The 25181-nt window shown below is 41.3% G+C and overlaps 1 protein-coding gene and 1 pseudogene across 2 annotated transcripts in view; one reads left to right on the top strand and one right to left on the bottom strand.

Annotated features, from left to right (window-relative positions):
* The window catches only part of ST6GALNAC5 (ST6 N-acetylgalactosaminide alpha-2,6-sialyltransferase 5), a 175282-nt gene that overhangs the window by 77689 nt on the left and 72412 nt on the right, over positions 1 to 25181 (bottom strand). The window lies entirely within an intron of this gene.
* Positions 14511 to 15135, top strand: LOC132425396 (transcription initiation factor TFIID subunit 9-like; annotated as a pseudogene).

Genomic DNA, 25181 nt, shown 5'->3' with positions numbered 1-25181 from the left:
ATATAATTTCAGTACTCTACCCTATGCCTTTAGATCCTTTAGTTGTTATTGATGATGAAAATACTTCATAAATTTGCTTTGAATTTTCCAGACCTCCACTCTAGGATCTGCATTGTATAAACATCTCTTTGTTAAAATGAAAGCAGGTGACATTATCACATACTACAATTGTGCTTTGGATCTATAATTACATCTCCTCCAAGTCCTCTTGACTTTCCACTGTATGTCTCTAAACTTTCTGTGAGCTGCTTGACATTTGATCTGGGATCATTCAGGCTGCCCTTCCCAGGCTCTTCTCTTCACTGTGTCTTTAAACTCCTTGCGGCAGTGATGTGACTAGAAATGAACACTGCTTCCAGACACAGCCAGCAAGTAGCTCTGAATTTTTTAGCATGTTTTCTTCAACCTTCCTCCTCAACTTTCCCTCTTAGTTATTCCATCTGTCTCTCAGGCTATGTGTGTGTTCAGTTGTTTCAGCATTCTTTCCTGAGATTACCAAATAATGATGGCTTTTATAATCAGCTAACTGTCTATCTGACTAAACAATTGTTCAGTATTTGTTTCATTTTGGACAGTTAGCCCTCACCAGTTGTTTTACATTAATCAATTCATTCATGCAGCCAACAAAAAATTTATTCAGCTATTCCTATGGACCACTCTTTGTTCTACCTATATGGGATTCAATGGTTGACAAAAACAAACTCTGTTCCTACATTCATGAAGGTGATAGTCTGGGGGAAGAGAACACTGTTATGGAAATGACCCTGCAAAGAAAGTAAAATTACAACTTCAAGAAATACCCCAGGAGTACCAGTTTCTATGAGAATGTGTGACAGGGACATTCAAAGAAGAATTCTCTGAAGAACTGGTGTTTGACCTGAGCTCTGGCAGATATACAAGTATCGACTAAGGAAAGGGATAGGATGGGTACATTCCAGGGAGTAGGAACAGCCAGGGAGGGGGAGCAGCATATGCAAACATCCTCTGGTGGCAAGGAGCATGGAATGTTTGAGAACCTGAACTGAGGTCAGTACGGTTGGTGCATGGGGAGTGAGGGAGTTGGGGTGGCAGATGCTGGCACAGAGACAGGCAGAGGCCAGACAACAGAGGAGCTCACAAGCCCTATAAAAAATTAGGTCCTAACACATGAAAGGATGCTCAACATCTCTAATCATTAGAGAACTGCAAATCAAAACTACAATGAGGTATCACCTCAGACCATTCAGAATGGCCATCATCAAAAAATCTACAAATAATATATGCTGGAGAGGGTGTGGAGAACAGGGAACCCTCCTACACTGTTGGTGGGAATGTAAATTGATACAACCACTATGGAGAACAGTATGGAGGTTCCTTAAAAAACTAAAAATAGAATTACCATATGACCCAGCAATCCCACTACTGGGCATATACCCTGAGAAAACCATAATTCAAAAAGAGTCATGTACCACAATGTTTATTGCAGCACTATTTACAATAGCCAGGACGTGGAAGCAGCCTAAGTGTCCATCGACAGATGAATGGATAAAGAAGATGTGGCACATATATACAATGGGAGTATTTCTCAGCCATAAAAAGAAACGAAACTGAGTTATTTGTAGCGAGGTGGATGGACCTAGAGTCTGTCATACAGAGTGAAGTAAGTTAGAAAGAGAAAAACAAATACCATATGCTAACACATATATATGGAATCTAAAAAATAAAAATAAAAAAGGTTCTGAAGAACCTAGGGGCAGGACAGGAATAAAGACGCAGACGTAGAGAATGGACTTGAGTACACAGGGAGGGGGAAGGATAAGCTGGAACAAAGTGAGAGAGTGACATGGACATATATACACTACCAAACGTAAAATAGATAGGTAGTGGGAAGCAGCTGCATAGCACAGGGAGATCAGCTCAGTGCTTTGTGACCACCTAGAGGGGTGGGATAGGGAGGGTGGGAGGGAGACACAGGAGGGAGGAGATATGGGGATATATGTATACGTATAGTTGATTCACTTTGTTTTAAAGCAGAAACTAACACAACAATGTAAAGCAATTATACTCCAATAAAGATGTTAAAAATAAATTTGTTCCTTACCCCAGGACAAGGAAAACCACTGAAGGGCTTGTCCAAGGGAGGGTGACATCATTCAATTTTCATGTCTCCCTGCCTTATTTATTTATTTACATCCCAGGGACGTGTTGTGCCATGAATAATAACTGTAAACAGAATAACTCACAGAAGTTCAAATAACATCAGACTTTTTGAATGTGCAATACAGAGATTCTTAATTGAATTCATAATCTAGTCCCTCCAAAAGGGCTTTACTGGCAATGCCCAGGCACCAACTTGGGTGGCTATTTTGGGGCATACCCATATAATATATTTTTTATTTTATTTTATTATTATTATTTTTTTGCGGTACGCGGGCCTCTCACTGTTGTGGTCTCTCCCGTTGCGGCGCACAAGCTCCGGACACGCAGGCTCAGCGGCCATGGCTCCGGGCCCAGCCGCTCCGCTGCATGTGGGATCTTCCCGGACCGGGGCACGAACCCGTGTCCCCTGCATCGGGAGGCGGACTCTCAACCACTGCTCCACCAGGGAAGCCCTAATATATATTTTAACGAGGGGTACTAATGATCTTGTTTTATTTTTTCACCACTTCTTGAGCAAAATGAAGAGGGCTTAACATGTTAGAGTCAGCCTAGAGAAGCTGCAGAGCACACAAATGCTCCTATTCTCATTTCTGCTCAGGTGCCTTTGTTTTCCTCATCAGTCTCCAAAGAAAACTGCTTTTGAGGTAACACCTCTTGAGGTTTCAAGATAGAGGCTTTCAAAGGTGATGGAATAGTCCCTGAGAACCTACTTTGAGCAGGACCCCTGCAGGGAGCCCTGGGAGAGAAGGAGGTAGGAGTTGCTCATGAGAAGTTAAAATCATCATGAAGAATTTGGGACATAAACAAGTGTCTAACAACGTGACATCGCATAAAGCTGTTCTGAGGAATCTGGTGAGCAGCCGGCTTTGAAGGACAGTTGGTCCTCAAAAAACTCAGCAGAAATGAAAGCCTCAAGTGCCAAGAGGCTGCCACTCAACGTCTGTAAGAATTTACAATCAAGCCCTACCCCACCCTTGTCCATTTTGTGCTTCAAAAAGCATCCACCACATTTGGACAAGGCCCTAGTTTACCCTTCATCTCTCTAAGCATCTGTCCATTTCTAACCAAACTAGGCCACGATTCCTTAGGTTCTACTGTGCCTACAGGCCAGAACAGAAGGTCTAGATAAGCAAGCCAAAAGCAAGCAGAACTTCAGAAGAATTCAAGGGTTAATTAAAGCTAAAAAGCAAATCACACACACAAAAAGAGAAATACATAGAGATAAATAGATATAATTATGCTACCACTGTAGCTTTAAAATAAGCAAAATATATCATTGTATTTACATTAAAATACCAAGAAAGTAAGAATAAATACATGTAGACTTTGAGTTTCTATACATTAACTAAATATGGATCTCTCTACATGTGTCCTCCAGAACCTACAGAGATCAATAAGGAGAGCAAATAAAACCACTCATAACCCCTGCCCACTACATAACTAGAAGACAGAGGATGCTACAAATCCGTTTACACACAGCTAGGAAAAGAAGAATCTGGAACCTGCAGAGCCAGCACTGAAGACTTGCTGGAGCTGAGAACTGTCTGGAGAATGCTTGGGAAAAAGGAGAAGGCAGCAGGCCTGGCAGTGGCAGAGCACAGATAAAATCATCCTTAGCAGGAAAATGCCACACTCTGAAAAGATAAACACTGACAAAAGTCTATAATCTGTTGGATCAGGACACCATTACTGGGCACACAAATGGAGGGAGCTGCCCAGAGGTGGCAATCTTGGGAAGGCACATTTCTGGGGAGATGAGAGGGGTCCTTAAAGCCCAGGTGATGAAGCAGAAGGAGGAAGCAAGATGAGGGGTCCATCAGAAAAGAACGAGAAGGCATTGCCCTCCACCGATAAAAGGTGCCATTTAGTTTTTTGTTGTTGTTTTTTTTTTTGCGGTACGCGGGCCTCTCACTGTTGTGGCCTCTCCCGTTGTGGAGCACAGGCTCCGGACGCGCAAGCTCAGCGGCCATGGCTCACGGGCCCAGCCACTCCGCGACATGTGGGATCTTCGCGGACCGGAGCATGAACCCGCCTCCCCTGCATCAGCAGGCGTATGCTCAACCACTGCGCCACCAGGGAAGCCCCATGCCATCTAGTTTTGAAAAGCGCTCTTAAGTGTATCAACAGAAGACAGTGCTCTTGAACTAAGAAATTAAGTGATCCTTCCCCAAATCTTACCACTGTCTGCACAGAATCACCTGTTGTTTCTGATTCAGGAAAATACAAGACTCTTCAAAGGTAAAATAGCAGATATCATCCCCACAGAGTCACTGTAAGACCATGGAAATGGAAAACCAAAATATTTCAGCAGGTGAAAATTCTTCCCCCCCAAAATGACATAGTAGAAGAAAACTGTAACACAAACCCCAACTGAATTAAATGTCCATAAAAAAGCACTTTGTATATTAAAAAAAAAAACCTCTAGTCAGAAATACAAAAGCTCAGAACAGAAATGGGCAAATTTTCAAAAGACAATATGAAACAGGAATTGGTTGAATGGGGAATCGTGGGCACCCCATCACAAGGGGGAGAGCTGGCTCTCAGCACGTCAGCCAAGAGATTGTATTTAGCATCACTAATAATGAAGCAAACGGACATTCTGAGCCTCCTGGTGTGATGCATTAGGGGGACACAATACGGTATCATCTGTGTAGTATTCTTTCCAAAAATATTTAACCTGAATCTAATCATCAAGAAATAATCAGACCAATCTAGAATATGAGATATTCTCAAAAATAACTGGCATGGACTCTTCAAAAATGTCAGTGACATGAGAAAAAAGGGGGAGGGCACTCATCTAGTAAAAGGAGACTATAAAGAGACATAATAAATAAATGCAGTGTCTGATCCTTTATTCGATCCTGATTTGGAAAAACCCATCAGCTAGAAAGAATATTTTTGGAATAAACGAGAAACTTTAAATATGATCTGTATCTCATATAAATCATGGTATCAAATGTTAAATTTATTATGTGGTGGTAATTATATTGTGATTATGTAGAACGATTTTTTTTTCTTAGCTGAAGATATCAGCTGAAGTATTTAGGGTTGTGGTATCATGTCTAGTACTAACTTTCAAGTGGATCAACAAAATCTGTGTGTGGATAGATGCATGTGTGCACACATGGATGGATGGAGTTAAAGATAAAACAAAGGTGTCAAAATGTTAATAATTAATAAATGTAGGTGTGCTGGGTTAAACAGTCCCCCCAAAATGCACATTTACGCAGAAGCTCAGAATGTGACCTTGTTTAACAATAGAGTCTTTGCAGAGTAATTAGTTAAATTAAATGAGGTCATATGGGATAAAGGTGGGCCCTAAACCTAATATGGTTCTTAGAAGAAGAGGAGACATAGAGACACACAGGGGAGAAGGCCGTGGTGACAGAGGCAGAGATTTGAGGCATACAAGCCAAGGAATGTCCAGGGCTGCCAGCAACCACCAGACGCCAGGAAGAGGCACAGAATTCTTCCCCGGAAGCTTCAGAGGGAGCAGGGCCTACAGACACCGTGATTTTAGACGCTTAGTCTCCAGAACTGTGAGAGAATAAGTGTCTGTTGTATGAGTTACCCAATTTGTGGTGATTTGTTCTGGAAGTTCTGGGAAACTAATACGGTAGGTACTGGTTAAAAGTGTCCAGTGAAAATACTTTGGGTTTTTCCCATGAGTATGAAATATTTCAAAATCACAAGTTGGGAAAAAATAAAAATAAATAAAAAATTTTAAACTTATGCATAGGAAAAAATCAAGGACATACACCAAACAACCAAATTTATCTCCCCATAGTTGTAAAGAGTCCCTGCCCCTCAGTGACCTCAGAAATCCTCCTGCCCTCCATGTTAAAAAGTGAACTTAATCATCTCCCTCCCTCCTTCCCAAATTTATGCTTGGTATCTTAGGAGACTTTGGTTATTGGGTAGAACCGCCAGATGTGGAGATGGTTGGGAATAATACTGCTGAGTCATGGAAATGCAGTTGGCTTTCAATAGAAGTGAGTGGAGAGAAGGTTCTAAAAAGAGGGTAAAGGGACAAAACAGATCCTCTGCTCACAAGAGTGATAGACAGCATCACTTAACAAGTCAAAGTATGAGCAAAGTCAATATTGGACCTGGATTGGGCCAAAGGAACAAAGAAGGTGTTGGCTTCACATAGAAAGGGACGTGCCAGGGGAGGAGGGGGGTCGGACCTGTCACTAAGCTTTCTATCATCTAAGAAGGTTATTTAGTCTGTGGACTTGGAACTGGTCTTCCTGGGTCTGGATTCAGGGTGTCTCTTACTCTGCCTCTGTGAGTTTAGAAAACTGGGGATAATAATCGTACTTTTGCAGGGTTGTTGTAAGAAATGTATCTGCAAAGTACTAAGGAGAGTTCCTGCCACCCAGCATTATGCACGTTTGAGCTGGATATTCTTCTTGAATCTAGGGCCTGGGTTATGTACCTGGCTTCACCCACTAGTCTCAAACCATGGTGGATGCAGAAGGAGTGACTTAGAGTTTAACCCTGAAATTTTGGAATGATCACGCCCAGTATTTCAAGGTATGGGGAAAAGAATTCTGCAAACGGTACAACGACGGATAAAATTTTATTTTCTCCTTTGAAGTGTTTGTAATTTTCCAAATGTTTTACAATAAGGTAGTGCCAATTTGATAGTCAGAAAAAATGAAAGAACTAGCCATGTCCCTTTTACTCCTCATCTTCCCATCGAAAAAATGGAGGTGGTAGAGATAGTGGTGGGGAGGAAAGATTATGCGTTTTGTTTTAAAGAATAAGAACATCAGTTAAGAAGCAGAAGCACTCAGATGTCCCGCAGCCTCTGCCCCAGACCTGCCCAGGCAGATGACACTGGGGCTGGTTGCTCAGTAGGTCAGGGGGGACTCAGCGGAAAACTCGTAAAAATTAAAAAAAAAAGACTCAGGTTGACTTTAGTGAATTATTCTGATGAAAATACACAAGCTCAAAGAGGAAAGCAAAAGGATATCAACAAGTTTGGATGTTTATTTAATGTGGATTTATGGGCTTCATTACAAAAAAAACATTGATTAACAATAACTTACTTCCAAACAAAACCCGATGCGTATATGGTTGAAAATAAAATTGATAAACACTTCAGCAGTCATTGCACTGTCCCAGGTTTCAGAACTGTAGATCCCTAAGTGCTTTTTCATAATTTAATCCATTTTTAAAAGGGCACAATGACTAGGGAGTATGGTAGAAAAATGTTATTAAAAATATAAATATATGAAGTATCTGACTTAATGACTACCATATTGATTGCTGAATTTATCCATGTCTCTGTGTAAACAAATTTAAAAAATCCCTTCTTGACACACATGATGGTCACAGATTCTTAGACACTTAAGAATCTTAAGAGGGCCCTTAAAGTATATCCAATCCAGCTCTCTTTGCAAAGCAGGCATTATAACGCAATGTAAGTGATGAGTAGTCAGGCCCTTAGATGAGGTCTTCAGAACTGTCTGAACCACCCTCGTATTACCCAAAGCTGTAATAAATTGAATCATAGCACCTGCTTTTTTTTTTCCTTTATGCCACTTATCACAATTGTGACACCATTTTTCACTAGTGTGATTTTTGTTCATTGTCTAGCTTTCCACTGGACCATAAATCTTTGAGGGCAAAAATTGTGATGACTTGCTTGCTGCTGTATCCCTAATCCCTTCTACATAGCCTGGAACTCATCAAGTATTTGTTAAATTAATGAATACAGCTTTGAATTCTTCTCCCAATTTTAACACTACTGGAAACTAAATTTCATTGAGGTGTTCCTCAAAGCTGATAAATGTCAGTGTCAAGAATCAGACCCAGCTTCATTTGACCACGGAGGCCATGACTGTCCTAGCAAGCTTCTTGGCCACCCAATTAGTTTAAAGGGAACCTATGAATTAAGCAATTTCAAATTAATAGCACAAATTTACATTCAATTCCTGCTCCCTCTCTCCAAAGCCAATAAAATGTGAATTTCAAATCTGAGTTTTAATTTTCTACAAGATGGTACTAATGCCACCTCTGGGCCTTGGTGCTTTTCTAATGCTTTACGTTATATATTTCAATGTTTACACATGCTCACCATCCCTAATCATCTCTATGGCTGTCTTTTTTCCTCTAATCAGAACCTTACAACACAGTTTAAATCAATGGTGTGCTGCAGTCAGCCTGTACTGGCTCCCAGAACCCATGGTTAAATTTTCAGGGAGTTTGTGAGCTGGATGTCAAGCCACAGCCATTATTAAAAATTAAACCTACAAGAAAATAAATTATATGAAAAACAAATGAAATTTCAGTGGAGAAAAATAAGCTTTTAAATAAATGGTGCTGGAACAATTGGACATCCACGGGCAAAAAAGTAACTTTGACTTAAAACCTCATACCATACAAAAATATTAACTCAAAATGGATTGTGGATTTAAATTTAAAATGCAAAATTTTGAAACTTTTATAAGAAAACATAGGAGAAAATCTTTAGGATCTAAACCTACACGAGGAGTCCTGAGGCATTACATTAAAGGCATGATCCATAAAAGAAAGAATTGATAAATTTACCTTCATCAAAATTTAAGATTTTTCGGAGCTTCCCTGGTGGCGCAGTGGTTGAGAGTCCGCCTGCCGATGCAGGGGACCCGGGTTCGTGACCCGGTCTGGGAAGGTCCCTACGTGCCGCAGAGCGGCTGGGCCCATGAGCCGTGGTCGCTGAGCCTGCGCGTCCGGAGCCTGTGCTCCGCAACGGGAGAGGCCGCAACAGTGAGAGGCCCGCATACCGCAAAAAAAAAAAAAAAGTAATAAAAGTTTATGTAATGTATGGTTCTATATTTAAAACATTCTGGATATTTATTGTTATATTCACAATAGACATGGAGAACAGATTAAAGGTTATGAGAGACAAGGATGGAGTGGTGAAAATCTAAAGAGAAAATGCAAGGGAATTCCTTTGTGATGATGGGACATTTATGTATCCTGAATGTCCTGGTGGTTATACAAATCTATACATGGGATAAAACTGCACACATACCACACGTATACACAAACACACACACCCAACAAATGAATCCATATTAAAATGGTGATAGCTGATTAATGTCTTTAGTAGTATTGTATGAGTCTCAATTTCCTGTTTATGGTATTGTATTACGGTCATATAAGATGTCAACACTGGGGGAAGCTGGGTAAGGGGTATGTGGGACCCTGTACTATTTTTGCAAATTTCCGTGTGTCTATAATTACTTCAAAATAAAAAGTAAATGAAACAAATGCAGAAGAAATAAATACTTAAGACATCACTTTCTAATTGCTTTACAACATTTTAGTATTAACTATGCCTTGAAGTTATTCACGTTCACTCTGTGCTGATTATATTAGTCAGCTCAGGCTACCATAACACAACACCAGAGACTGAGTGACTTAAACAACACACATTTCTCAAAGTCCTGGAGGCTGGGGAGTTCACGATCAAGGTGCTGGGCAGATCTGGTTGCTGGTAAGAGCTCTTTTCCTGGCCTGTAGATGACAGTCTTCTAGCTGCGGCTGTGTCCTTACATGGCAGAGAGCAAGCAAGCTGTGGTGTTTTTTCCACTTCTAATAGGGACACTAATCCTATCATGGGAGCCCTACCCTCATGACCTCATCTTAATTTAATTACCTCCCAAAGGCCCCACCTTCAACTACAATCACACTAGGAGTTAGGGCTTCAACATACAAATTTTAGGGGGATACAAACATTCAGTCCATAACAGTGGAAATATCATACAAGTTCTGCTACTATGCCTCTCTTCCCTACTCTGCATTCAATGATATCTCATTGGTAGCTGGAAACCAGCCATATGAGAGTGTTTATATCACAGAAATAAGTACGCACTACAAATCAGAACTTGGTTTATTGTACAGCTGATTGCAAAAAAAGTAATGGAGAAAATGTTAATATTGTAAATTAAGCTTTAAAGTGTGTTATGTCTGTAACCATTACATCATGAATAGCATCAAATTGAAAAAAGTCTTCTATTATTTGAAAACTATTGTTTGATTCTGCAAAGAAGTTACGTTTTGATTCAGGTTTGTCCTGAGCGAGAAAAGTTCCAACATTGGTCTTTTTTGTTTCTCTTCTAATTAAGTAACCAAAAATATCAACCACATTCATGTTGGGACTATACTCATTCATTAATTGCAACCACAGATTGTCTACAGACACAAGAATTTTGAAAAAATCAATGAAAGCATTCTGTGAGGACCAGTTGGCTATATGGAATTTACAACAAAGTGTATTGTATATTAGTATCTTATTAGTAGTAGTATTAGTATTTTATTATTATTTCTAAAGTGTGTACTGCCTTTATAGCAAAAAAATTCATAATAAACTGAAGCATGGACATATGCACATTTTAAAAGAGCGCTAGTATGTAAACATTTACTGGCACAACGCCAGTTTAAGTCCAATCCTCTCTCTGCTTACTTCAGTGGAGACAAATCACCACTCCCCTTTAAAGTGGTGATGTAGGTTACCTGTGCCACATCAGGATTTTACCATTTGCAGATGTTCTGTTTCTGGGAGACTGATTTGACTCCCTGTATGTTCAGATATGTATGTTCAGAATCAACGACCTCCTACAACTGTAAACCCTTTTGACTTTACAGGAAGATGCTCTAGTTTCTCCCATGAAGAGTCTCTCACTGTGGGCTGGGTCAGTTCCACTTTGCTTTTAGGTTAGATGCCAAATTTCCAAGTTTTCTAGTGATTTTTCCATTTTGTTTGGTATAACAATATCTGAAAGCAAGATTTCTTTACAACTGGTGGTTCATGGGATTAGTCACCTTGGGCCTTTACCTACTAAATATTTTACACTCAGTGTCCCTTTGCTGTGACATATACTGGTCAGAGATCAAACTTCCCAACCAATTTGCTGGTGGTTCCATGTGTAGCTACTTTCGGGCTCTGTGCTTCTGTTTATTCTGGAAGGCCTTTCACCCCAATTCCAGTGCCCAGCACCTACCCTTCTGTTGAGGTTCAGTTCAGCTACCTTGCCTTTCCTTTCCTAATCCATTCAGTATGGAAAAAAATCATCTTTTTCTCTGAATTCCTCAATATCGCCAAATCTTTCTTCTGACATCTTCTCCCTTATACTGCTGTCACATATATCTGTGGCTTATGTCAGAGGTTTCTATTACCTCCTTGAGGAAGAGCTCTTCCCTAATTTATTTCTAAATCCCACCATGGTGACTAGTTTAATGCCCGTACGTAGTTAAGACTTTTGAAAAATTGGTTCAGCGGAATGAGTGGGCTATATGTCACCAAATGAACAAGTTGAGTTCATCTCCTTAAGCCTCAGTTTTCTTACCTGTAAGTTAGGAATGATAATCAAGAGATTATATCTTATAGTTATTGTAAAAAACAGAGATAAGATATATAAAATGACTAGCACAGTGCCTGGTTAATGGTGGCTGCTCAATAAATGGGGTGTGTGTGTGTGTGTGTGTGTGTGTGTGTGTGTGTGTAATACATAGGATACACATATAACATAAATATGTGGTATATATAATTACCATTGCTGGCACTATCATTACCATATGACTATTATTGATACCAGGTTCAAGTTTCAGTGAGTGTGTCTATGAATTCTCTAGCACAGTGTGGTGTAAGAGCTTAGGCCTATAAGTCAGGAGTCAGACAGAAGATGCAAGTTTCCATCTCAGTTCTGCCCAATGTTCATGATCTTGGGCTAGTCAACCTCCCTGGGCTTCAGTTCCCTTATCTGCAAAATATGTGTGTGAATGCAAGGAGAAGGCTGAGCCTCTTTGAAGGTCTGTCCCTCCACAATACCACGTGGCAAGTCCCCTTGGGTGAACTGGGCTCCCAGTGACAGGCAGCACACTGCCTTCAATAACTGCCTCTCTCTAAACCCTCAGCAACGGGCTAAGTACCCTTTGGCAAGGCTGTCTCGGTGATGTACGCATGGGTGCAGAGATCCCCAGCCATTCCACTTGTTGACTTTACTGGCTGGAGAAGGATTATTTCCTTCTTCATTCTGTGACTACAGTGAACATTTGGAAGTTGTGGGGGAAAAAATCAATGCCAGAGAGTTCTGGAGGTGACGTATCTAATACTTTTTCTCTTGGCAAGTCACTGCGGGGGGGATGCCTCTCAAGTTGATCACTCTGATGACAGTGCACCAGTGCATCCTCCCTGCAGACCCCATGTGACACAGGGCTGGGGACCTCAATTACAGAGGCAGGAACACAGAAGTCCAGAATAGCAAGGTGTCTCAGCTGGGAGAGGCCTGTCTAGTCTAAGCGTTCGATTTTACACATGAGGAAACTGAAGGTCAGAGGGGCCAAAGGACTCCTTCAAGGTCGCAGAGCTAGTTAATGGAAGAGCTGGGTCTCGGAAGCGCACCTCCTGGAGTCCCGGCTCACAGCTTCTGCTCCCACTTCAGTCCCACCTGCTGTGGGCCAGTAACACGGCCGGCCAGGAGCCTCTCTGATGGCAAAAGTGAGTTCCAAACAGGCACCAATGAACATTGTCTTCTCCCCTGCCCCCCAGGTCTCAAATAAAATCTGACTGTTGGAGAGAGTTGAAGTTGGTTTTGGGAAAAACTAATTCCAATCTCTAACTCCCATGAGAACAGTGAAAATTGTTGTCTTTAATGTATATGCCACCCCATCCTGGATGTGATTATTCAGGAGCAGTGAGCAACTGGTGCCTCAGGGGCCCTTTTCCTTTTCTGGCTGAGCACAGACCCAGCGATGCACCTCAGGGCGTGGCTTACAAGAAACAGTAGTTATGTTTCCTGTAATGTATCTGCCCAGACTCAGATGGCAGTTGCTGACCGTGAGCTCCTAGAGAAGAGTATAGCCCAAGCATCAACCTGGCACAAGAGCCGGCACCTGGAAGACATTCAAAATCTTGGTTGGATGAGTCCAGAAAGTGTCACTCATGCTGGTGACCCCAATGTCACAGAATATGTAGAATATGAAAAGGCTCTTTTCATATAATAATAGCTGCCCTTTAACAAATGAAGATGAGGTTGAAAATGAGTCATTTGAGCTTAAGGAAGCTTATGGTTCTTGATATGTTTTGGAGTAAGAAAACCAGACATACACTTTATCAGATTCACTATAGTGGGAATAGTCACACGGGAGGAAGGGAAGTAGAGTGAGCAGTATATTCTGTTTATAGCCTTATTTCAATAGTTTTCTTTCTTTCTTTTTTCACTCATTAATAAAATGACGTGTGGGATGACCTGGAGTCTCTAACATTGGAATATGGTGCTATTCTGGAATTCTGTGCTCTGGGGCTTGGTAGGAGACGTAGTGCTCCCATTTACTCTCTCTCTCTCTTTCTCACTGGCCAGTTCTCTTTCTTTGGGGGGATGTTGGTTCTGAGGAGAGAAATCAGGGAGCTGATCACTTAGGTGGGAGGAGCATACAGGAGTCAGAAAGTCTTCCGAGGTAGAGACGTCTAAGTCCCACTTCATGTCCCCTTGCTGGCCCAAACTCCCTTAGGTTGGGACAATGTGGCTGAGTTACAATCAATGAAATGTGGAAGAAGTGTCACGAGGGCACTTCCCGGCCCCTACAGACATGTGGGGAAACTTTTAGCCTCCTCTTTTCTTGACACAGCAACCTTGCAGGCCGCAGGATAGGAGAGGGTCACCTGATCCACTCTGGACTTTGAGTGCAGAATAAAATCCTCAGTGTCTTAAACAATTTACTCATTGAGGTTTATTTATTACTGACGCATAGCCTACCTTATCCTGACCTTTCTTCTAATTTATCAAGCCCATTGCATCTGAGGATGACAAGGTGGGGCAGAATGCAGGACAGGAGACTTCTTCAGGATTCAACGTTTTGCATTTTTTTTTTTAGAGATCCTTTCCTGTTATCCTGCTTAGAAACATGAATGTGTCAGCACAGGATACAGGGATTTGAGGGGAATTTATACACATGCCCAAATTTTCTCTTCTGGCCCTAGTTTCCCCAAGTGTTCCTTTCTTGTTTTAATCTGTACTAAAAAAACCACCCTTATAAGATAAAAGATAAACTTTGAAGGTGAATTAAATACTTTGGTAAACTTTCAATAGTTTTGTAACTTTTTAATAATCATGATCTTTTAACTTTAACAATCCCTCACTTAAAGTTACTAATTTTCCTTAAGAAAACAGGGGATAAGCTTCATGACATTGGTCTTGGCAGTGATTTCATGGACCTTACATCAAAAGCATTGGCAACAAAAGCAAAAACAGACAAGTGGGATTACATCAAACTAAAAAGCTTCTGCACAGCAAAGAAAACAATCCTATCTCCTGTCTCATTTCTTTTCCCTACTCAGCCTTTCATCCCCACTCCTTCCTTCTGAATTACATAGCCTTATGGTTAATCATTTTAATGTGCAGATTAATTCTGGTTGTCATGTCCTGTCCGCAGCTGACAGAAATGAAGGTAATGAAGGAAGAGAAGATTCTGAGTCATTTACCTCTCTTCCCCCAAGAGATTTTTTATTAGATATCACAAAGCAAAGAAATCAAACCCCTTTGCCATTGATCAAGCCATGTTCAGGCTCTAGATTGCCAACTGGTAGATACTCCTTGACTGCTCCAAATTATAGATTTAAGTCTTTACAAAACAGGGATCTACTTCTGTGGGAAGAAGAACAGTTCTGCGATAAAGTGTTGGTTCAGTTATTAGCAGACCAAGTACTCCCACACTTGACACACCAACCCCACACACCATGTCTGTGTCAACTAAAGTAGGGACTCCAGTGTCCCTCAGAGGGCAAAGGTTCACAGTACAGATGCCCACTCACAATCCCCAGCTGTGAAAGCATCAATTCCTGCAACATCAGCAGTTCAGAATGTTCTAATTAATCCATCATTAATTAGGTCCAAAGACATTCTTATTACCACTAACATGGTGTCATCACAAAATACTGCCAGTGAATCATCAAATGCATTGAAAATAAAATGTGAAGATGATGATGACCATGATAATTTGTAATCTAGCCTTGATGCATGTAACATGCATACTTGGTTTTAAATCCATTGTACTGAGGTGAAACATGCATGCTGGCTGTTTCCAAGCTGTGTTTTAGAAAAACAGTATTTAATGAGTAAATATGGTTATCATAATTTTCAATTAAAAAAAAAGAAGATACCAATTGAGTTTCTTACTACAACATCTGAAATAAAAACTAATTTTCCTCTTGAAAAAAAAATAAAGTTACTAATTTAGTTTAAAGAGCTGTTGAAATAAATGTCTAGGTCCAAGATGGAGCTGCTTCTGCCTGGGGGGCCATGTCAGCAAACTGAAACATGTAACTTTCAAGTCCCTATAAATGTTCCACTTGACCAGAAATGCAGTATATACAGTCAAGCAGTCCCCACATGCCAAGCCAACTCTGGGCTCTGTACATATTCCCTTTTCCTTATTCATTTAAAATTTCCCTTCTCTATTCCTCATTCTTTATCCTATAAAAGCTTCCTGCCTTCCAGTCCATTTTGAAGTTCTCTGGACCCTTGGGAACGGAGACTGCTTGCTTCATGAAGTGTTAAATAAAGTTTGTATCATCTAAATTGTCTTCTTTAATTATTTTAAGAGAGCTTAATCTCTACTTATTTCCTGTTACATGATAGAGAAGAAATTTCTTTTTTTTAATACATTTATTTGTTTTATTTATTTATTTTTGGCTGCTGTGCGCAGGCTTTCTCTAGTTGTGACAAGTGGGGGCTACTCTTCGTTGCGGTGCACGGGTTTCTCATTGCGATGGATTCTTCTGTTGCAGAGCATGGGCTCTAGGTGCACGGGCTTCAGTAGTTGTGGCTTGCGGGCTCTAGAGTGCAGGCTCAGCAGTTGTGGTGCATGGGCTTAGCTGCTCCGCGGCATGTGGGATCTTCCAGGACCAGGGCTCGAACCCATGTCCCCGGCACTGGCAGGCGGATTCTTAACCACTGCGCCATCAGGGAAGCTCCCAGAAAAAATGTTTTTAAAGCTACAGGATACAGCTTTTAGACCAGGATTATTTATATTATCATCAACCTAGATGTATAAAATATTACTCATCCTAAACTTCAGTTAATGTCTAATGAAAAAAAAAAAGCAAATTCAGGAATTCTCGACCTGGTTGCATTTTTATTCTCAAAGTTAGTCTGTTGCTAATAAATAAATTATTGTTATGAATTTGAATTGTTGCCCATGCAGACTGGAATCATGGATAACTGAGTAAATAAAAATGTGTCTGAGTTTGGATCAGTACGTTTTATGAGCCTAGAATTTCACAAGAGGAACTGAACTCAGCTAGTACTTCTGAAACCGGGACCCCTGCTAAAACCGAGTTCCCCTGACAAGTATGATTAACCTCTCTATCTAAAACTTAATTCCCTTTCTTGTCCCACCCCTGTTCCCCTCAGGAGTAAGAAGTATTAAAGAAAAGGGGGCATTGAAATTGAGCAGGACCCTATGAGGCCCTCCCATGTACAAAAGCATCTGTGTTCCCCACCCTTTCTTGTCTGTAGAAAAGATTTTAGTCTCCTATGCCTTCCCTGAGCTCCAAAGAGAAGACTCAAATGGTTACTAATTAGAGAAGTGATGGAATGCAGAAACAAAGGAAAAGCAATTAAACAAGATAGCTTGAACATCAGTTCAGTGATAAGACAAGAGTCCTCCTGAAGGAATATACGTAACAATCTGACGCATATCTTTGAGTTGTTATGCAGAAATTAAGACCCCTGACCAGGTGGAGGATGGTGACAACGTGCTGACCCCAGTCTGGCTGGAACCAGAAAGTTGATTGAGATTCCTGAAATTCCACCTTGTCACCTAACCACCACCCCAATCAAAAGAAAGTCATGCACTCTGCAACCCTCACCCCAAATGTTACCTTTAAAAACCTTCCCTGAAAACCATAGAGGAATTTGGGTCTTTTGAGCCTGAATTGCCTACTATCCTTGCTTGGCGCCCTGCAAATAGACTGTACTTTCCTTCACAGCAGTGTGTCAGTTGATTGGCTTTGCTGGGCGGTGGGTGGGCGAACCCAAGTTTGGTTCAGTAACACTTCCATATACTAATTCATATCTACTTAATTTTGTAATTTGGTAGGATGCCAACCCATCCATTCAGGGATAGGCACATCTATTTGAAAATAGTTAAGTTACATGTACAAAAAAATGTATGTCTGCTTATCCTTATGTACATAGAATGCACCATTAAATTTAGACGCAAAAACATGAATCCCAAATCACTTACATTCCTAGGTAAAGTCATCTAAAGTATTAAAACTAAACAACTTAAACTTTTTTTATCATCCACGAACCATTCTGGCCCACTCTTGCAAAAAAAGCTCACAAGGCAATTTGGGTTGGAGGCATTTTTCTTCTTTAACTCTTCCAAATGCAGCTTTGTATTAGCATGCTCAGTAAAGCAAGTAACACTTCCACTTGATTACTTAAGACCATTCTTGACCCTCATTTCATTCTAGTTGGAGGTAATTACTTGCTGGTAATACAAAGTGCTAAAGACAGCCTTCAATTCTGTTGAATTATTATGTAGATTGGGAATCAGACTTCCCAATTTTTCTCTTAAAACAGCACCATAACTCTAATCGCTACTTTGTCAAATTCAAAAGTCTACCTATTTTTGAGTGAAAACTTCTTACTTAAAATAAGATATTGGTCCTGGACCTGGTGGAGGAAATGGGTGAGTTTCTTTGGGAATGAGGTCAGGAAAGAATAAGTCAGCAATAAGGGAGGTGAAGTAGATACTTTCAGGATCTAATATACCTCAGAATTGTGGAATGTAGCTCTTACTCTCTTTTTTTCATACCTGGTGTACTGAAAATATAATACAAGATTGTTTAGGCAATCTAAATAGCAACTCTAAATTCAACCACAGTCATTGGATAAGTTTTTGTTTTATCTGAGTCTAGATGAAAACTCTGAATATCAACTCATTTAAATTCAAACCAGTCATGTCTGTATACTAAGAAGTCATCTCTGGATTAATAGTATTTACAGTAAAATGGAACAGAATTTCTCTTAGCCTCATTCCGGGAATGAATAAAAAACAACAGTAAAAGGCTATTTTTTCTGTGAATACCTAAATGACTTCACAGCCATTACTCCACTCAGAGGAAAAATGATTCTCATAGCACAGCGAGGGGGAGAGAATGCTTGGCTTCTATTAAGAGTAATGGAGGTTGGGATGCAAAGTTCAGTTGTCAGGAAAGAAATAGTTGCCACAGGCCTGGAGAACAGGAGGAAAATTTACTAATTCGTTCTTCCTAAACCAAGAAGCTTATTGTTTAACTCTCCCTCCTTCACGAGAAAGTAAAGCACGGGATCATATATATTCCTGAAAAGGGTAAATGAAATATCTTCCAAAAATTAAAAAAAGATGGCAAATGCAATAATAGAAGCTTAAATATATGGGGTTGTACATTCATTCTTTTTTCACAATGTAGAAAATTTAAGTATACAAAATGTAGAACTATTTGACACCTGAAAAATTGGAAATAGCGAGGGATGATTTATCAGCCCCGTTCCTCCGGGGAGGGCAGGGCCAAGCACATTTTCTACTGCATGCCTACTACTTTCCATTTTCTAAAATTATGCTTCTGGTCTTATCAAAACACTATTTTGACACAGCCTTCTTAATCTTCCTTTTTTTTCTCCCGCAAAATCACCTCAGGCATCACAAACCCATTTTATTGGAAACTGCAATCTTGTACTTAAAGAACAACTCAGCGTTAACCCCGGGCCCTCTGGACACACTTTATCAGGTTTAGGTGAGTCCTGGAATCTTAGAACTCCTGACGGGGCTCAGGACAGTAAGGAGGGTTTTACAGACCCTCGCCGTGTAGGGCCCACGCCACAGCTGCTTCACCCTGTGACTGGCGTGGCACTGGGACTTCTACTGAGTCAATCCCAGTTTCCCAGGAGAACCACTCTGAGTCCCCTAAGGCAGCAGTGCCACGGTCTGTCGTGAGCTTCCTGGCCTCTTTTTTTACCAAAGATGGTCAGATGTTCGCCTAAGTTGGTTTTCCTCAATTTGCTAAGATCCAAATGTAAGGAAAAGGCAGTTTCTCCTCAGGTGAATTCTGGGGAGAAAAAGCTATAACTACAGATCCAAAAAAAATGCTGGGGAAGGCAAACTGGGAGAGAGAAGCAGAGAGCGGTTTCCAGGGGAAATTGGTGTCATTAGGCTGATGCTAAAATCTCCTGTGAACCTAAAACTTGTCCTTATTCAAGGAAGCTGCTTTACAGGCAATGTGCTAGCTTATTTCCAAAAATGAAGTCTTTTGGAAGGATAGTTTGTCAGATTATAATTCACTCATTCATTCATTTGCTTGCCAGTGAGTATATACTCAATAACTGCATATGCCTGACTCTGTGTAAAGCCCTGAGGATACACAGTGAGCAAATGGACAAACATCCCTACCTCCATGTGGCTCACATTCTCAGGGGTGGGTAGGGGTGCAGAATAAATAATTAGGTGGATAAGAAAGGAAGGTAGAGAGGGGGCAATCTAACTTATTCTCGGTACCTTAAATACTTTTTATACTCAGCCTCCTTGGGCCTATGATTAAACAAAAATTCTTTGCTAAACAAAGCTTTCCCTTTTTCATAATGACTATCACATTTCTTAACTCCGGATCATACTGACCTATAAACTGTTAGCTGTGGAAGTGACCCAATAGCCATCTATTTCTCTCTTTTAAAAAGTGAAAGCAATTCCACAGGAATTGTTGCCAGCATTCTCAGACAGAACCAGGACACGTTTACTACTAGATTTCTGGCACTGTATTATCAGGGGAAGCACTTCTACATCCTACCAGGATGAAAGCTATCACCTTGGGCAGCCTTAGGGTAAGAGAAGCAGCAGTGGGGACACACAGGCCTCCTCTCTTTTGATGGGTCTACACTCAAACCCTTGTACTCCTCAGCACACGACGACTAAATAAATTATCTGCTGGGCAGCCACAACCTTCCTACTGCACCCTACGTGTGCAAACTCACACCCTACTTTCGCTAAAGAACACAATATGTATTGTTGTACTCCAGAGAAATCCCATACCATTTGAAATGTGTACAACCCGAACCTTGGCCGCTAACATGTCTTCATATTTTAGAACTGGTCTCCGTGAACTAGATGTACTGTCTTGTCACAATACTGAATTAAAAGCATCAATTACATACTGAGACATGGGGGGGGGGCGGGGGGAAACTTCTGGTTAAGCTCTCATGTTACTTGTATCTGATTGTTCATGGATGGAATTCGATAGCCTTCTCCCCAGCCTGCTAGAAAGAGCTGTGGTGTTGGGGGCACCTGGATTTAGAAGTACTTCAGGACTGCCTGCTGTGGCCCTGTCATTATGTTGATGGTAATGTGAACTCTTCAGCATGAGAAATTACATGCCACAAAGATAAACTCAGGTCTATTTTAGAAGGAGCTGCCAACCAACTTTTCTGAATGCTGCCTGTTATATGTTCAGTGCAAACCACTGAGCACAACACTGTATGTTTAAGAAGGAACAGAGGTAGTTCCTAAGAGGCTTGTGTGATACAAGAAATTACCCAATGTCTGACTCATCACCCAAGCTTACCGAGTTGACAATCCTGACATTTGGTCACCGTAGCCACAGCTTCTATATCTTGCCTCCAACTGCTACTTAACTAAAGCTGTGCCCAGTAATGACAATTTTTAGTTAATACTCACAATAAAAATGCTAATTTTTTGAGGCTCCAAATAAAAGTTTTCAGTGAATCTCTACAAGCATAACTAAGCCATCCAGTGAAACCAGCTACGATTGTCAGGCTTACGATTTTTTTTTTTTTTTTTTTTTTTTTTGCGGTTCGCGGGCCTCTCACCGTTGTGGCCTCTCCCGTTGCGGAGCACAGGCTCCGGACGCGCAGGCTCAGCGGCCATGGCTCACGGGCCCAGCCGCTCCCTGCGGCATGTGGGATCTTCCCGGACTGGGGCACGAACCCGTGTCCCCTGCATCGGCAGGCGGACTCTCAACCACTGCGCCACCAGGGAAGCCCAGGTTTACGATTTTTGTGTTTGGATTTTATTTTTATTATGAACCCAAAAAGGCAGGTGGCAGAAAAGTGAGGAGCCAGCGAAGACAAAATAGGTGCACTCCAAAGCTTGTAACTAAGCTTGGCATGAAAGGGAAAGGTGTTTGCAGCGGCCATGTGGTGTGGACCTAACTTATCATCATTTTCATCAAATGGGCGGTGAGGTATTTCGAAGAGAGGCAGCGTAGGTACAGCAGACCTTTTCCAGCTGGGGCAAAAGACCAGATTTGGCTTTCCAGTTTACCACTCACTATGTGACTTGGGCAAGTTATTTTACTTCTAAGGATCTCAGGTTTCATCACCCTGAGGGAGCCAGATGACATCATTTCCTTCCATTTAATACATGTTTGAAACAGCCTGTCTTAAAAAAGCACACTAACACATGTCTGTGTGAGCTAACATTTATTATTATTTGATATGTACAAGTACCACACTTGTGCTCCATTATGTCAGTCTTATTTATTTATGAAGACTTCAGGGCCTAATAAGTGTAATAATACTGACAACAACTAGTATTTATTGAACACTTATTTCATGCCAGGTTGCATACTAATGGGTCTGACTTTACCTGAACTCAGAAGTCCTTCCTCTCTAACATCTGGTCACCACAGCCACATCTTCTGTATCTTGTCTCCAACTGCTCCTTAAACTAGAGCTGTGCCCCGTAATAACAATTTTAATTTCATACTCATAATTAAAATGTTAATTCTGTTAAATGCCTCAAATACAAGTTTTGAAACTATACGTGCATAACTAAGCTACAACAACTCAGTGAAGCTGGCTATGGTGCCAGTCTTATGATTCCTGAGTTTCACACTCATTTGCATGTGCATAACTAAATAATCATCACAGTGACTCTATGAGGGAGGTACTCTGATTACTCCCATTTTCAGATAAGGAAATTGAGGCCTGTAGAGGTTCATTAACTTATGCAAAGTCATTCAGCAAGTAGATGGCAGTCATGATTCAAATTCCGGAGACTTACCTTTATTGGAATATAAATTCCATGAAAGTAGCAACTAGGTCTGTCTTGTTTGCCTCTGCCTCTCCAGTGCCTGCCACACGGCAGGTGATCAGTAAATACTTGTGGAATGAATGAAGGTCTAACGCATATCCCTTACTCTCAACGACTCTCCCGGATACATCACATAATCAACCCCCTCAGTGATCTTGTAAGAGGCTGCAAGGGAGACCCCACTTGTGAGCACAGGTAGATTAGCATAATTCTAACCCCACTCTTGGAAAACCAAGTGAAACCAGTGCACATTTTGTAGACCCTGGGCCCCCTCCTCCTGCACAAAGGATGACGGAGTTGTGGGATAGTTGTGTCAGGGAATAAGCCTGCTTTCCTTGGCCTTTGCTCTGGAAATGACATTCCCATTGACAGTGGGTCCTGATTTTGCAAGGAAAAGTCAGCTGTTTGATCAGTTGTGTGAGTGACCATCTCTTGTGGGAGCTATGATTAGTTTTCATCCTGCCTCTGCCTTTTGACCACCAATAATAAGACTGTTTTGCTTTCCTATCACCAGAACTGGCTCCCTGTTAATGCATTTCCAGCCCTAACAGAAGAGAAATGAGAAGGGAGATGGCGTGAGTGTCCCCATGGCACTCAACCTGCTAACACTAATGTTGAGCAGGGCCATCCATCCCATTAGAGTTGACAGAGCATCCCTGAGACAGAGCGGATGCCACAGCTGAAGCTGCAAGCGCCCAGAGTGCAGCCACGTCCACCCAAAACACAAGTATGAGAAGGCAGCCTCCTGGAGGAGAGGTTGGCTGCAAATTGAAAATATTCAGCTCTGTGGAATCCAAGCGGATTGATTGTTTAGTAAATATTTCATTGAGAACATCAGCTGTGGAATTTGGATGCTTAAGTGATGCAGATAATTAAATGTAAATAATTAAAAATTAATAACGTTTGAAATGTTAAGTATAATGAGACAGGCGATATATCAGTAATAAAGGGGTTTCATTCATCCTGAAGATCCGCTCACCGCCTTCACGGCTGGGTCACAACAGAGATGGCCTGCGTCAGTTCCTGGCTGTTCCGGGGATGCAACCCTTCATTCCAATTTGGCAAAAGCACTGCCAACAGATGTTTTCTGGTCCTCGTCACTATAGTACGGGGATCTTTACAAAGGCTCTACCCAGAGCAGTTACTGGGGTGTGTGTGAAGAGGGGCAGGGGAGATTCTGTAAATGTATTGCCAGAAATCATACCTCCAGTCCGAGGGTGCTAGGACCGAAACAAAGACGAATCCACGTTTGTTTAGTGAATTATGTAATGGAAATAAGCTCCCTGGAGAGTTGTTCCATTTAGTCTTTTCTCGTGCTCTCGCTCTCTCATCTTCAATCATTTCCCTTTTCCTCTCCAGTAGCTACTTGTCTTCAGTCTAAAAATAGTATGCTCAAGTGTTCCTCGTCGTACAAAGAGAATTATCTCATCGTCGTACAAAGAGAATTCTCTCAACGTGCCTCCCTGTAGAAGCTGCTCCTCTCTCCTTTCTTTCCCCATCAGATTTCTTGAAAGAGTGGAGCACGTTCCCTCCTCCCTCTCTGCAGCCCCGTTTCCCTGTGTGGCAGCCTGCCCCTGCCCTCACCATACCATGCACAAACTGCTCCTGGCAGAGCTACCAGTGCTGTACTGCTCCATAAATCCAATGCTCTCTTAGGACCTCTCCACTGCATCTCACACTCATGACTCTGCTTTTCTGAAATCCTCCCATCCTCTGGTTTCAGCTCTAACATTTTCTTCCGATGCTCCATCTGCCTCTCCGGTGACCACTTTTTAGTGCCTGGCCTGCCCTCAAAGGTGAGCTTTTCCCCTAAGTTCTTTCCTTCTCTGCACAAGGGCCTGCAAGTGAAAATCCAACAGAGAGAAAGCAGGAAACATAAACGTGTGGAATGGTTGGGATAGGAGGGGGTGTAAAGACAATAGGGAGTGGTGCAGGCTGTGGCTAATGGATACTGAATACCCTCATGCTAAAGCCATTCAAATTGGAATACAGTCATTTTGATCTCTTCAGGGCCCTTGCTGAGAGCAAGGAATTGCAAGCATAAATTTTATTGGTCGGGTAGGACAGAGGAGGAAAAGGAATGTTTCTTTTATGTGTCCCTCTGGTGAAGATGAGACTGATATCAGTACCTGGGACAGGTTCGTGTTCGTTTTCTACTGGTTTTTCTCATCATCTGACACCAAGGAGTAACAGCAGCTGAGCACAAAGTACACAAAGTACATTCATTCCCTGTTCTTCCTTTAAGCCTGCATACACTCTGGCTTGGAAATACTTATTGGGTGTTTACCTTAATTAGTACATTTGCTCTTTCTTCTTCATCTCAGCGGCCTCAACCCTTCCTCACACCACCTTCTATCAAGCTGTTAGTCATTCTCTTTTTAAAAAACATTTATTGAGAATTTAAAATGGTTTTAAACTGTGAATGAAAGAAAATATTTGCAAATTATATAGCTGATAAGAGGTTAATATCCAAAGTATATAAGGAACTCATACAACTCAATAGCAAAAAAACCAAACAATTCAATTACAAAATGGGCAGAGGAACCGAATAGGCATTTTTCCAAAGAAGACATACAGATGCCAAGAGGCACATGAAAAAGTGCTCAACATCACTAATCATCAGGGAAATGCAAATGCCATCACCTCACACCTATCAGAATGACTATCATCAAAAAGACAAGCAATAACAAGTGTTGGTGAGAATGCAGAAAAAGGAAATGTTTGCACACTGTTGGTGGGAATGTGAGCTGGTGCAGCCACTACGGAAAACAGTACGAAAGTTCCATTAAAGAAAGCTACCATATGATCCAGCAATCCTACTTCTGGGTACATAGCCAAAGGAAATAAAAATAGGATATCAAAGAGAAATCTACATTCCCCTGTTTACCCCAGCATTATTCACAATAGCCAATTGTGCCCATCAGCGAATGAATGGATAAAGAAGATGTGGTATATAT

The sequence above is a fragment of the Delphinus delphis genome, chromosome 1 (assembly GCF_949987515.2).
Source record: "Delphinus delphis chromosome 1, mDelDel1.2, whole genome shotgun sequence".
Taxonomy (NCBI): Eukaryota; Metazoa; Chordata; class Mammalia; order Artiodactyla; family Delphinidae; genus Delphinus; species Delphinus delphis.
Note: the sequence above shows the minus strand (reverse complement) of the source record. Positions and strands in the feature narration are given on the sequence as shown.